Raw genomic sequence first — 12,551 nt, 5'->3', positions numbered from 1 at the left:
ATGCAAGTTTCTCGCATCTTAACAAGCAGTTCCAAACTCGGATATAATGGGATTTCACTGGGGAAAGAAGCATGCAGTATAGGTAAGGCACAGTCCAGGCTCCAAGCTCACAAATTCTGCTGGAACTACAATGCCCTCAGGAACCCAGCAAGTTCCTTTCTCAGATGGGTTATAACTACAAAAAAAAAAGAAGCTAAAACCACAGCTCTAAGGCACTGTCAGTTCCAACACTTGTACCCAAGACTTCACACATTTTATATTCAAATCACAATGAAAGCACCTTGGGGTAGATAATATATCTTTATTCTTTCTTTCCAAATTACCTTATACCATCTGGCAATATAACAATCATTTCTATTGAGAGTGCCTGTTGTTTTATATCTTCTTTGCCTGAAGTATCCAGAGGCTGTTTCCACATAGACAGTTTTTCCAGTGTTCTCACCTAGTGTTACCATATCCAATGAAGAGCAAACCTCACACGCTGGAGGTTTCCATTTATAGGCCAAGCCAGTCACGAGGAGCACTATTTCTGCAGTACAAGTCCTGTCTACAGCTGATGGCAAAATCCTGGCCTCATGGGGAAAAAAAAAAAAAAAAAAAAAAAAAAAAAAATCAGTAACAACTTGCCATTCTGCACTTTTATTGAAGTCAGGATTTAATCCAAAATGATAAGAGTTTTCATTTTATTCACAAGAGATGAGGCAGTTCGCATGGTAACACAAGCTGTGCCAAGCACAGTTTGGTGTCACCTTCTCAGCTCTGGGGCACCGATTAGAAAATTGCAATACGAGGGCAAGATGGTTTTACGCTTGACACCAGAGAAAGTGAAGGTCAAGCAACAAGATAACAAGTGTTGGCACGATTAAAGTGTTTTTTACAATATCTTACATTTACATCATCTATTTACACAGGTAGTCTGTTCATGGACTGACTTTCTGGTCACGTTTCTATGGCCATGAGAACTGGCACCACTAGTTCAGCCGTGGCGCTGAAGTGTGTGTCCTACCAGAGGGGTGAGGGTTAATGAGCACTGCGCACAATTTGAGCATTGTGAAGCAACAGTGACAGGGCCTCAGAAATGATCCTTTAACTTTCTGCCTAGACTAAGAGTGATACAATTATGTCCTTCAGAAACAAGAGGATATAAAAAAGGAATTCCAAGTGCTTCAACTTAGAAGGCAAACGTCTTCAGGGTCCTACAAGACTTGACCTTGGCTGAATCAGTCTCAGGCCATAAAATGGGCCACACTCTGTTACTGACTCTACTGGCATCACCACATCAGCAATGTACCAGGAACAGTAACACTTTAGAAAGATCACCTGGGCAGATTCTGATACCCATTGCACCACAGTGAAAACACAGCAGTTCATCATAGAGAACCAATATGATTTTTTTACCTGTGTAATAAAATGTGGCTGTATATATGCATCTATATACACGCTTGTGAAATAAATGCTAATACTCACACATAAATAATGCAAATAATTTTATTTATTTAAAATATTTTCTTCGATATTTAAATAATAGCAGAAGTTGAACCTACATTGAATCTAGGACAAATCTTCCTCTCAGTGACAAACAAGCCAGACCTGCAACCACGAGCTCTCATGAAGTTATTCCACGTATACAGTACTGTGAAGGAGACAGAACATGACTGGAGGCAAAAGCTATGATCACATAAATGTACGTAAGTGTGTATATATACTTATACATGCATGCTTAAATATTTCTTCACGCAATATAGCAAGTCCCCTCAATTTTCTGGTGTAACCTGTTTTTATTTTTATGGGAAAACATCAAAGTAGGAGCCAAAAAAAAGCATTTTTGGCTGAGATAAACACACAGGTGCAATCCCATCATCTGGATGTGACACTGTCTGAATTATGTAATGAAACTGGGAAGCACAGTGCTCTGTTTTCTAGTGTGAGTCTGTAAATAGCCCCAAAACCTATTTATTACACTCTTCGCTTGCCAGACAACCCACTTGACTGAGAAAGAGTTATACAAAATTGGTTTCATTTATTCCCCTGCTTGCTAGTTAAGTGGACTGAACTATTGACCAGGATCAAATGATACTGCAACTAAATTAAATCAAAACGGTGTATAAGCAAATGTAAAGAGAAATACCTGCAAGCACTGAGCAAGAGAAGAAGGCACTGTATTCTCTGTGTAAATTATGTGCGGAGATGTCAAACAAAGTTAGAGGATGCTACCACTGAATCCAAAATGGGGCTTCCTATGGGATCTTATTCACTCATCAAGACACGCTTGTACAACTTGCAACTGGACAGAGATTTTAAAGGCTATAAAGTACTACAATTCTTTAGGTTGAGGACTTAATGTTAGAGGGAGACTTGATCTGATAAAAATAACATCTTGTAGGCAATTATAATCCACTGTCGGTCACATTCAAACTTCCCCTCCCCATCTTATTTATCTTCCCCTCTAGGCCTCATTCTCAACCAGCATACACCCAAAAATGTGTATTTAGCATCCTCGTTTTCTTCTTTAACTTCTAGGGCTGTGAGAGAGAAAGAGAAAGAAAATTAAAAGGTTTCTCTCATAGTCACTCCATTTGTGGAAAATACGCTGCATTGAAGTTTTGGAGAGGTGTGCGTAAAGGAACTCCATCGTCCCATGTGTCTTTCTCTTTTCTGCCATGCAGAGGGTGATCTGGGGAGCAAGGGAAGGAAAGTCAGGGTATATCTACTGAAAGCTACTTCACCGTTACTACAGGAAAACAAGCAAAGACCCCAGACGCACCACCACACAGCATCACATAGGAGGACACAGACCAAAAACTAAAGCAGAGGTTCTTCTTGTACACTTATCTTTCATAAGTGAATAAGTCCAGACCAACCTGCCATCATGGAAAGGTCAATGGTTTATCAACTCTGGATGCTGAAATCTGTACAACCCAGAAGTAAAACAATCATTTCCAAGGTAGTATATAAACTGTCCTGGCTCCAAAAGAGAAGGTTTGGAGGATCTGATATGCTTCCATTTCCTTGTCTATGACTTTCTCAGCTCTCTGCCAAGCCTGTTCATAAGAGCAACATACAGAATGATGAATTTTTGTCCACAAAGAGCTATATTGTGGACAAAAGAGCCACTGAACAGCTATATTGTAAGTTTTCAACTATTAGCGAGCTGAGCTAAAAACAAAGCAGAGAAAAACGACGGTACTATGTCATCCTTTTGTCTCCTGACATTTTGCAGACCAAAGTCCTGTCAATAAAAAAATCAGACCAAAGGAAGGTGGTGTGGGAACCTTCATACCACTGCATATCAATTCCAACTTACAACCTTACTCCTTTACAAAAACATAGCTGACTCAAAACTACCCTACTGATTACCCCAAGTGATGTAGTAGTTTTACTAATGCACAGCTGATTCTGAAGTTTTTCACCAATAATTAACATTATCCACTACAATAAATTAAGTCAAAGATGGGTACAATTTGTGTTATTTTTTTTATTTAGTAATTAAGTAATTAAAAGAGATTAAAAAACTAAAAAAGATGTGAACAGTACGTAACAATGTGTATCAAATATGACAGACAACTCACTAGACCAACTTTATTGCCCTCTCCACCCCAACATTTTGCCACTACACCAACCTACTGCGGAGGGAGCAACACTGTATTTGGCATCACTCTAGCTCTAAAACAAACACCTTCCTGTAAGTTTGTATTTCACTAACATCACACTAACATCACTTCACTAACATGATTTCCTACTCAAGCATATTATATAAATGACTCCTGCCCTTACACTTATCACAGATTTCTTCAGATGTATTAGTAACATCTTGCTAAGCCTACATTGAAATTCAACTGTATCTCACAAAATTAAATACGTGTAGCTTATCCACTATTTAAGCCTTAAGAAAGACTCTAGCCAAGCAGCACTGTGAAAATATCCACTAACTTTTAGAGGAATTTTGCTAGTATTGTAGGACCAAGCAAAAAATAATGGAACAGGCAAGTTTTGTTTGACGCAAACAAAAGAATGTTTGAAGTTATTATATTCACATAGATTTGCAGAGATTTTAAAGTAAGATCTCTTTAAGAGCCTAGTAGCACAACCTCTCCTGGCAATCAAAATAGACTATCATGTCAGACAGCATCAAGATGTCCAACTTGATAATCTGAAAGTATATAGTTAAATCCTACCTTTACCACAGTGCAGAAACTTTTATTGAGCTAAACAGGATAGGGAATTTGGTTGTAGGAGTCTATGAATGTCCAGTCGAAGATAAATACCTTTTTCACTAAAGAACTATTTTATCTCAGATAAAGGCAGGGAAAAACCCTTCATAAGCAGCTTCAGAAACTGTGTTCATTAACATAACTGATTTTAAATGTGAAAAAGTCAAAATTAGTCTGTCTCTATTGTTACAGAAGACCATGAATTGTACTTGATTCCTCTCTCTTCCACAACTTTAACAAAATAGTTTTAGAAATTCAAATCTCAAGATGGATCAGTGCTCACAGGTGTCACAGAGGACTCAGTTAAACACTGCCAGCATGCACAGATGTCAGTTAACCAGGGGCCTGCATTACTCTCTAGAGCATCTCTTTTTCATTGCTAATGCTTGTACAGAAAGACGTAAAATCACTCTCACACCCCACATAAATTGACAACAGTTAAAGCAAATAAAATATATTTTCCAGCTAACTGAACTATTTTAGCTATCTTTGAAAGACAAGGAACATGAAACTCCACATACTTTTAGGACTTTTGTGAACAGACTACACTTCGATTGAACTACACTGAGCGATGAAGACTGCCAATACATGCCAGCAACTTAGTCTCTGTTAAATACTGACTTTGGTCTAAGCTAAATAGGTTTTGCTCTGACTAAATAGCGTCATGTCTTGTTGTCAAAGAAGGGTAACCCCAGTTATTATTTCATGCTCTTCTTTCTTGACACACTACATGTTTTGTTTTAATGCAAACCACAAGTACAAAATACATAAATACAGAGATTGGACCATTTATCTTATTTAAACAAACAAAAAAACCCAATATGCAAGAAAACCCCACTGTCTAATAAGACTAATTCTGACAATCCTGATCCTGTCCTGTTAGATTTTTTTAAACATAAGCGCAGATATTACTCCATGGGAAAACTGCTCATTAAATAATACTATTTCAAGAAAATTAAGCATTCTGCTCTACTAAATTCTCTGAGACTATATCATACCCTACAATGTGTAATTGGACATTTCGGCTTTTTAAATTGCTTATTCGAAAACATCCAGTATTACTCTATATTCATAAATCACTTGATAAGGAGACCACCCAAGCTCTGACAGTCCACCACCAAGCCCAGCAGAGGAGAACTTCAGGCACACCACTAGTCTTCGGGGAGGCAGGGAGGATTAAGTTAGCCCAGTCAGGTCAGCAGCAATACTAACCTCTGTAGCCAAAAAAGTCTAAACTTCACTTCAAATTACAGAAAATAATCTGGGGTTTTTCTGCTTTGTTTTTTCACAAACATTTTCTTATGAAGAGGGTCAAACCCTACTTTACTGCATTACCTTTAAAGTGTCACCTGACACTGTAATTTCAATTCCCTTTAGCTCCTCTAGTTTTCAACTGTTCTATTAAACTGAAATATACATGCAAATTAGCTAACTGCTTTCCTTTGTATGGAATTTCCAATAAACCACCACCTAAAAAAGAAACTTTCTGTAGCAATCAAACCTTGAGCTCCTCCTGTATGACACAACAGCAATTAAAGCATATTTTTCAAAAGACACTGCACGTGCTTTTTTCTCCTCCTTCGGCAGCTTATATAAATCAGAGATTTTAGCCAGACCTGCAGCAATTTATTACAACTAAGTTGCAATGAAGTGAACTTATATGTTTAAGAACAGAGGTAGTTTTTACAATTTTTTTGTACAGGCTGAGTTTTCTTGTATATTATAGTTGCACTTTTCAGACTTCGTAAGCATATTAGGACAGAACCATCAATCACAAGCAAAAACAAAACAATAAAATAATTTTCTGTTGAACACAAATTGAGGTGCAACAAAAGAAACCCATGTGTGCATGAAGTGGCTGTAAACCCATTACTAATTATATTATTACATTACTTATAGGTTTTATGTAATTTTTAGAAAGGACTGTTCTGCTGAGACCAAGTCTACACTGACAGAGGTAGAACGTGCATAAACAAACTCAGAAAAATTGATATAATCCCTATACAAACTAGTCATATCAGCGTAACCATGTACAGGGGCAATTTATATCAGATAATTAACATCCACATTGGTACACTGTATTACTTTAAGAATATTACCATCTAATCGGTACATTTTTGGTAGGTACTCCCCGAGATCCCCATCCAGAGGAAAAAAAAAAATAATGTATAGGTCTTTGCTTACTGATATATAAATCTATGAAAAAGTAAAAGGCAATAGTTAGTTTCAAGAAACAGTAAAAGAGGCATGCCCAGGGCAGAACAAGGAAATACAAAAACACAAGCAGAGTTGTGACCGTAAACAGTTGTGGTCCACACTCTGCTGCTATTACCCTGACATACAGAGAACAGGGTGACCATTTTGCAGATGTACAAAATGTGCCTGAAAGACAAATGAAAATAAGGACCCAGAATCTACAAAACTTCCTCAGAGCAAGAAGAAACTCTTATGTTTAGACCATGTTAGTGACGGTGAGAAATTAATCATAAGACAACTAAAAAAAAAAAAAAAAAACACTAGCAAGAGACTTTTAATTTGACAGGAGAAGCTGCATATGATACTTGTACATCTTCTGATTATTTCACATTGGGGATTTGGAAACACCGCATCAGATTGTTTCCCATACCCATACCCTCTCACCCTTTTTCCATGCTCACAGCTTTGGGAGAGAGATTTCTGGGGACAAATCTTACTGGGGGAAACCTACTACAAATAAGTGGTTAGGGCAAAGTCAATTGTTGAATTTATGAAGAAAAGATTAGAATGCTCTGTGGTGCTTCCCACTTGCTATTTCAGTAAAAAATAAAAATAAAAAAAAAAAATCAGATGGTTCCAGGGATTAACATAGTCTTTAAATTCACTGATGATTTCTTAAGGTCCAAGTAGGGGCTCGCTAGTTGGTTATCACGGAAAAACTTCTAATACTTCTATTTACAACTTATTTTTGCTCTCAGGCTGTCAGACCAGCACTTTTACAAGTCCTAGTTTCACTTCAGAATGAAAAATATGGCCCCAATGAATTGCTTTTTAATATTTCCTGCTTAAATAAAACAGTTGCTGCAGTCTTATAAAAAATGGTTAAGCCCCAAAAAGAGAAACAAAACTGTCCAAAGCTGCTATTTCTTATTAAAACGGCACAGCCAGCTTGAAACTATCATTCTTCTGTGATAGTTCTTTGCTACTTAATTAAATGTAGCATCCAAAATTACTGATTGAAACATGAAAAATACTATTCTCCATTTTATGCTTATGCTTCCCCTTGCTGTTTCTTCACTTCTTCAAGAACTGCTAGATAGTTCCTTCTACTGATGAAAAAAAAAAAAAAAAAACAAAACCCACAGTTAAATTACAGGAGAAAACCAAGTAACTTCAGATATAGTTATTTTAATATGTAACATACTACTTCAGAGATGCTGTTTAAGAAATCTGTTAAAAAAAATAACCTGCCTCTTTAAATAAAAGAATTTTTAAAGCAGTTTCCTCATAACTTATCAGACCTTTTTCAAATAACAAAGGTATGCAGCCTCTGCACTCAATACTTCTGTGGAGCTCCCAAGAGTATTAGCAATTAACTCTTGCTGAAGACTTTAACCCATCAGATCTAATAATAATTATGTATTCCTCCTGCTAGGAGGACCAATAATTTAAAACCACACAGTCATGTTTACCTCTTCTCAATGACTGAGGTAAGACAGGTAAAACATTTTCTTATCCTTACCCTGTGCGAAGGCCATCGACATGAAGAAGCAGGTTTTGCTTAGCCTGATTTATGTTAGGACCCAAGACAGGCAGAGAAAGTTAGTACTCAGCTCTGGCATTCTTATGCAGAATCAAGTGAGAAATACATGGAAGTAGTACTTGCTGAGCTCTACTTACAGAGCTGGATGGATAACTATCAATATAACCGACCACAGCTTATTACAAAGCCCCACCATACTCAAATCTGGGAGACAGCTTGCCATATTTCATAATACAAGTCACTCTACAGTAATACTCTCAAATAGCAAGCATTTTTCTCTTTGATGGGTAAGTATTGCAGTATTTCACTAGGTAAACCACTTCTGCCGGACACAGAGCTCCTATATTCTCATTACCTTACCTGATACAGTTAAATTTCAAAAGTGGTAACTGCCCCTGCTGATGACTCAAAAATGATGCGGAAAGGGACATGCAAAATGGTATTAATTACTTTCACTTTTGTTTAAATCCAATTCACCTTAATTCTTTTAAAAACAAGCACCTAAATAAATGAATAAACAAAGAAGTTTGGCAAAACGCTCAACAATAAATGTCCTGCTTTAAAAACTTCCAGCTTAGTTACAAACACGCAGACCAGTGTCTCATGTTTACTCATGTTAACTAAGTCCAGCCAATGGTATTAGAAATAGTTAAGAGTCAAAGAAGAATGGCCTTGTAGGGTGCCACCACATAAACTAAACATGATATACTGCCAAACACTCAAGCAGACACATGTACCATTATTCAGCAAGGACCACATGAATGCGTATGGCTCTCTGTTTTGTCTTCATAGTAACAAGAAGGTTTGTAAACAGATCTCACATATGAGGCAATCTAGTCACTTGAGAATCTAAAAATCTGCCTTTGTAAAGAAGGGTTCTGCACTGTTGCCACACAATTGGACTTAGATATACAATTAAAAGTCCTCTACATTTGAGCTTTGAGATAAGCGCTGCGCTATTTTATTCTTATCCATAGCAGTGATGTTTTAACATGCCACCTCAGCTAGGACGTATATGCCTGCTATGCCAAACAGCCATTGGAAAATAATATAAACACAATAGCCTACAAAACATTAAAAATTTGGACTGTTCTATCAACAAAAGTAATGACACCCTGACTTTATACCATACCACTGCTGTCTTTGCACAGCTGAAAACCACAGTAACCTTACATGTATTTTCAGATGACAGCAGTAACTTTTTAAAACTCACATGGAAAAAACCCTCTCACCCTAATCTACAATACTAACTTTTTTTTTTTTTTTGGAAAGTGAAGCAAAGCAAAAAAATCAGTAAGAAGTTTCATACCTGAAGTTTCAGAAGTATCTGCTGACTGGAAGGATAAGGAAAGATTTAACATTTAACTATAAATAAATAGTACCCCCAGGTTACAAGGCATCTATTTAAATACGTCCACATGTTGCAAACCTAACAGGCTGAGACTCTCCTATCTTTAAAAACAGATGCACATTTTTAGCATGTCTGCATATCATTTTCACTATCAAAATACGGAGGATTCTGCACTGCGTCCTCATAACCTGAGGAGCAAATTCCTCTGGTAGTCAGTGGTAATTCACAACAACAACAACAGCAGAATTTAAAAACTGGGCCCGCTGAATCTGTATCTTGTTAGACCAGTAGTTCTTTCTATTTAGTAATTACTGTAATTACTCGGTGTCCCCAGAACGCCTAATGACGACCGGAGCCCCCTTGTGCTAGGAGCTGCGCACACAGGGAACAGAAGGCACCGTCTGCACGCACAGCTCCGTGCAGCAGAGTAACCCAGACCGAGCCATTAATGGTTTGCTCCTGCCACCCCGACCGCTTGATTTACTTCTTTCACAGTAATTCACAGTTTAGATTACTTAGAGGGGCGGGAAAGAAAAAAAAAAAAACAAAAAAACCAAACCAAACCAAAACAATCACCCTTGACTAAGTAGGCATAAAGTGTTTTCCATATTATTTAATAACGTACAAAACCAGACAGGCTTTGTGTTAAAGCGGACTTCATTTTAAAACGAGAGAAGGGAAATTGTTTAGCAAAATATTCCTGCTGAAACTCATTAGTATTTCTATTAGTTTAATTTAAAAGGGTATTCAAGAATTATTGTAATAAAAAAAAAAACTGAGTAGAAGTTGCAATTACCATACGAAACAAAAAAAATCAAAAAAACAAACCAAACTCAAAATAACGTTTGACCATTACTGCCAACTAATAAGAAAAACAGAGAACTCTCTTTCTGGGAAATTAAGCTCGGAGGACTTTTATCGTTGTCCTGGGGCGAGCCCCGGCCGCCTGCCCGCGGAGACAAGGCGGGCTGGCCGCCGGCCGGCCCGGACCCGCGGCCAGGCGGGCCGAGGCGGCGGCGGGGCCTCCCGCCGGCTTCCCTCCCCTTCCCCTCGCTCCCCCCCCCGCGGCTCGGAGCTCCTCAGGGCACCACCTGGAGCGGGGACACCATCTCCTTCCCCCCGCGGGCTCCCGCTCACACAGGGGAAGGCCGCGCCGGCCCCCGGCGGGGAGGTCGGAGCGGGCTGCGGGGCATTCACCGGGGCTTTCCCCTCCCCGCGACCGCCTTCCCCCTCCGTCCGTCCCCCGTTCCCCTCCCCCGACGCCGGGGAGGCGGCGAGGCAGCCCGCGGCGTCCCTGCCCGCCGCGGTGCCGGCGTGAGGTATCCTGTGCGACAGGCGCGGACGTGCCGCTTACATAATCACCGCCGGCCCCACACGTCCCCCGCGTTACATAAGGGACCGTGCCCCCGGCAGCCCCCGCGCCGCCGGCCCCCGCGGCAGCCCTGCCGCCGGGCGGGCGGAGGGAAGGAGAGAGAGAGGGAGGAAGGGCCGCGGCGGCGGCGGCCCCGGCCGAGCCCCTCGTTAACCCCCTTCCTGTGGCGTTTACACGTCATGGAACATTCCCGGAACGGGCCAACGTCCCACCCACTTCAGGGAACAGTCACCGCGGCGCAGCGCGCACACACACGCACGCACACATACACACACGCACCCCCGGCGCGGCGGCGGGTCTCCCCGCGCACCCCCGCTGCCCCCCGGCGCCCCCCGCGGGAACGTGCTGGCAGCCGGAGACACCCACCCCCCTCCTCTCCCCTCCCCTCCCGGTGCCCTGCCCGCCGCCACGCCGGGTGGCCCCGGGCGCTTCCCCCCCCCGCTCACAGCCCCCCCTTCCCCTGCAGGGCACCGGAGGCCGCGGAGAGAGCCCGGTCGGGGCGGCCCCCCCGCGGACGCCTCTCCCCGGCGGTGACCATGCCCGTTCCCCGCCACAGGAGGGGATTACGCAAGGCAGCCTGCTCCTCATCTGCATACACTTACAAGCTGGGTATTCCCCACATTTCCTAACGGCGTGTCACCGACAAAGGCCTGTCCCCAGTCCCGGCCCCCTCCTGCGCCGGCTCAGCGGGGCGCCGGGCCGAGCCGAGCCGAGCCAGGGGAAGGGGCCGCCGGCCGTGATGCCCCGGGGACGGTGTCGGTGACTGCCAGCGGCCAGCCGCCAGAACCGCCGCCGCCACAGAGGTGACTTACCGGTCCGGCGGTTTCACAGCCCCGCCGGCTTCCCCCGCCGGCGCCCTCCCGCCGCCTGCCCTCCATTTACCCCCGCAGCCCCAGGCCCGGGGGGGCGCCCGGCGGCGGCACTTGGAGCGCCGGCATCAGACACCCCCACACATACCCCCGCACCCCCACACCCCCCGCAGGACAAGCGCCTTCTCCGCCGCGGCCCCATAGCGCCCCACACCCGAGCCCCGCCGCCGGCGACCCCCCCCGCCGCCGTCAGCCCCCCCCCCCCCCCCCGCCGGCGGCTCGGCTGTCAGCCGGTGCCGGTGACAGTGGACGAGCGGCGGGCAGGGAGGAGGGGGCTGCCCGCAGCAGCCGCTGCTGCTCACCTGGAAAGTCACCGAGGAGGAAGGAGAGGGGAGCCCTCCCGGTGCCCTTGCTGCTGCTGTTGTTGCTGCTGATGATCCCGCCGGGCGCTCTTGTTGCTCCTTGGCTACGGGCTTGCCTGGAGTGAGGTGGCTGGCGGTGCTTCTTTATATATAAAGACAGACAGGCAGACAGAGATATTCCAGCGGCCGAGGGGCGCCCGTTTCACGCACGTATCTTAAGGCAGGTCATTTCTCTCCCTCATTTTGGGGAAGGCTCATCACCATCACCCTGACAGTGGCGGAGGGGCTGGTGTTGCACGGGGGAGAGGCGGAGGCCCGGGAGCCGCAGCCCGCCCCGGCGGCGGCGGGAGGGAGGGAGGGAAGGAGGGCGGGCGGGAGCGCCGGTCGCTGCAGGCGGATCCGCCGGGGCTATTCCTGGCACCACTTCCCAGAACCAGAAGTTACGGGGCGGCGAGCGCGGAGCGAGCGCGGGGAACGCGCCGCCCGTGACGTCACCGGGTTCCCCCCGCGCGCCGGCGGGGAAGCGAGCGGGGCGCGACCGGCAGCGCCCGGCGGCGGGGTGATGGGCGCCGCCCGCCCGTGCCTCCGTGTGCGTGTGTGTGAGGCGGCGAGGGGAGAGGTGCGTCGGGCGGGCGGGCAGAGAGCGAAGGAGGGAGGGAGGGAAGGAGGCAGGGCTTCGGAGGGCGAAGCTGCGGCCTCTCCCCGCG

The 12,551-nt window shown here is 44.1% G+C and overlaps 1 long non-coding RNA gene across 2 annotated transcripts; it reads right to left on the bottom strand.

The window, feature by feature from the left end:
- Positions 1–450: 450 nt before the first annotated feature.
- Positions 451–12,319, bottom strand: LOC309670271. Of its 2 annotated transcripts, XR_014268984.1 has the most exons (3): positions 11,845–12,319; positions 1,545–2,674; positions 451–567 (listed from the first exon to the last, which is right to left on the bottom strand). It is a non-coding gene; the product is annotated as an uncharacterized lncRNA (long non-coding RNA). The 2 variants fall into 2 exon arrangements; XR_014268985.1 differs by lacking the exon at positions 451–567 and having other exon boundaries at positions 1,475–2,674.
- Between the last annotated feature and the right edge of the window lie 232 nt (positions 12,320–12,551).

Source organism: Vanellus vanellus (assembly GCF_965231255.1).
Source record: "Vanellus vanellus genome assembly, chromosome: 3".
Lineage (NCBI taxonomy): Eukaryota > Metazoa > Chordata > Aves > Charadriiformes > Charadriidae > Vanellus > Vanellus vanellus.
Note: the sequence above shows the minus strand (reverse complement) of the source record. Positions and strands in the feature narration are given on the sequence as shown.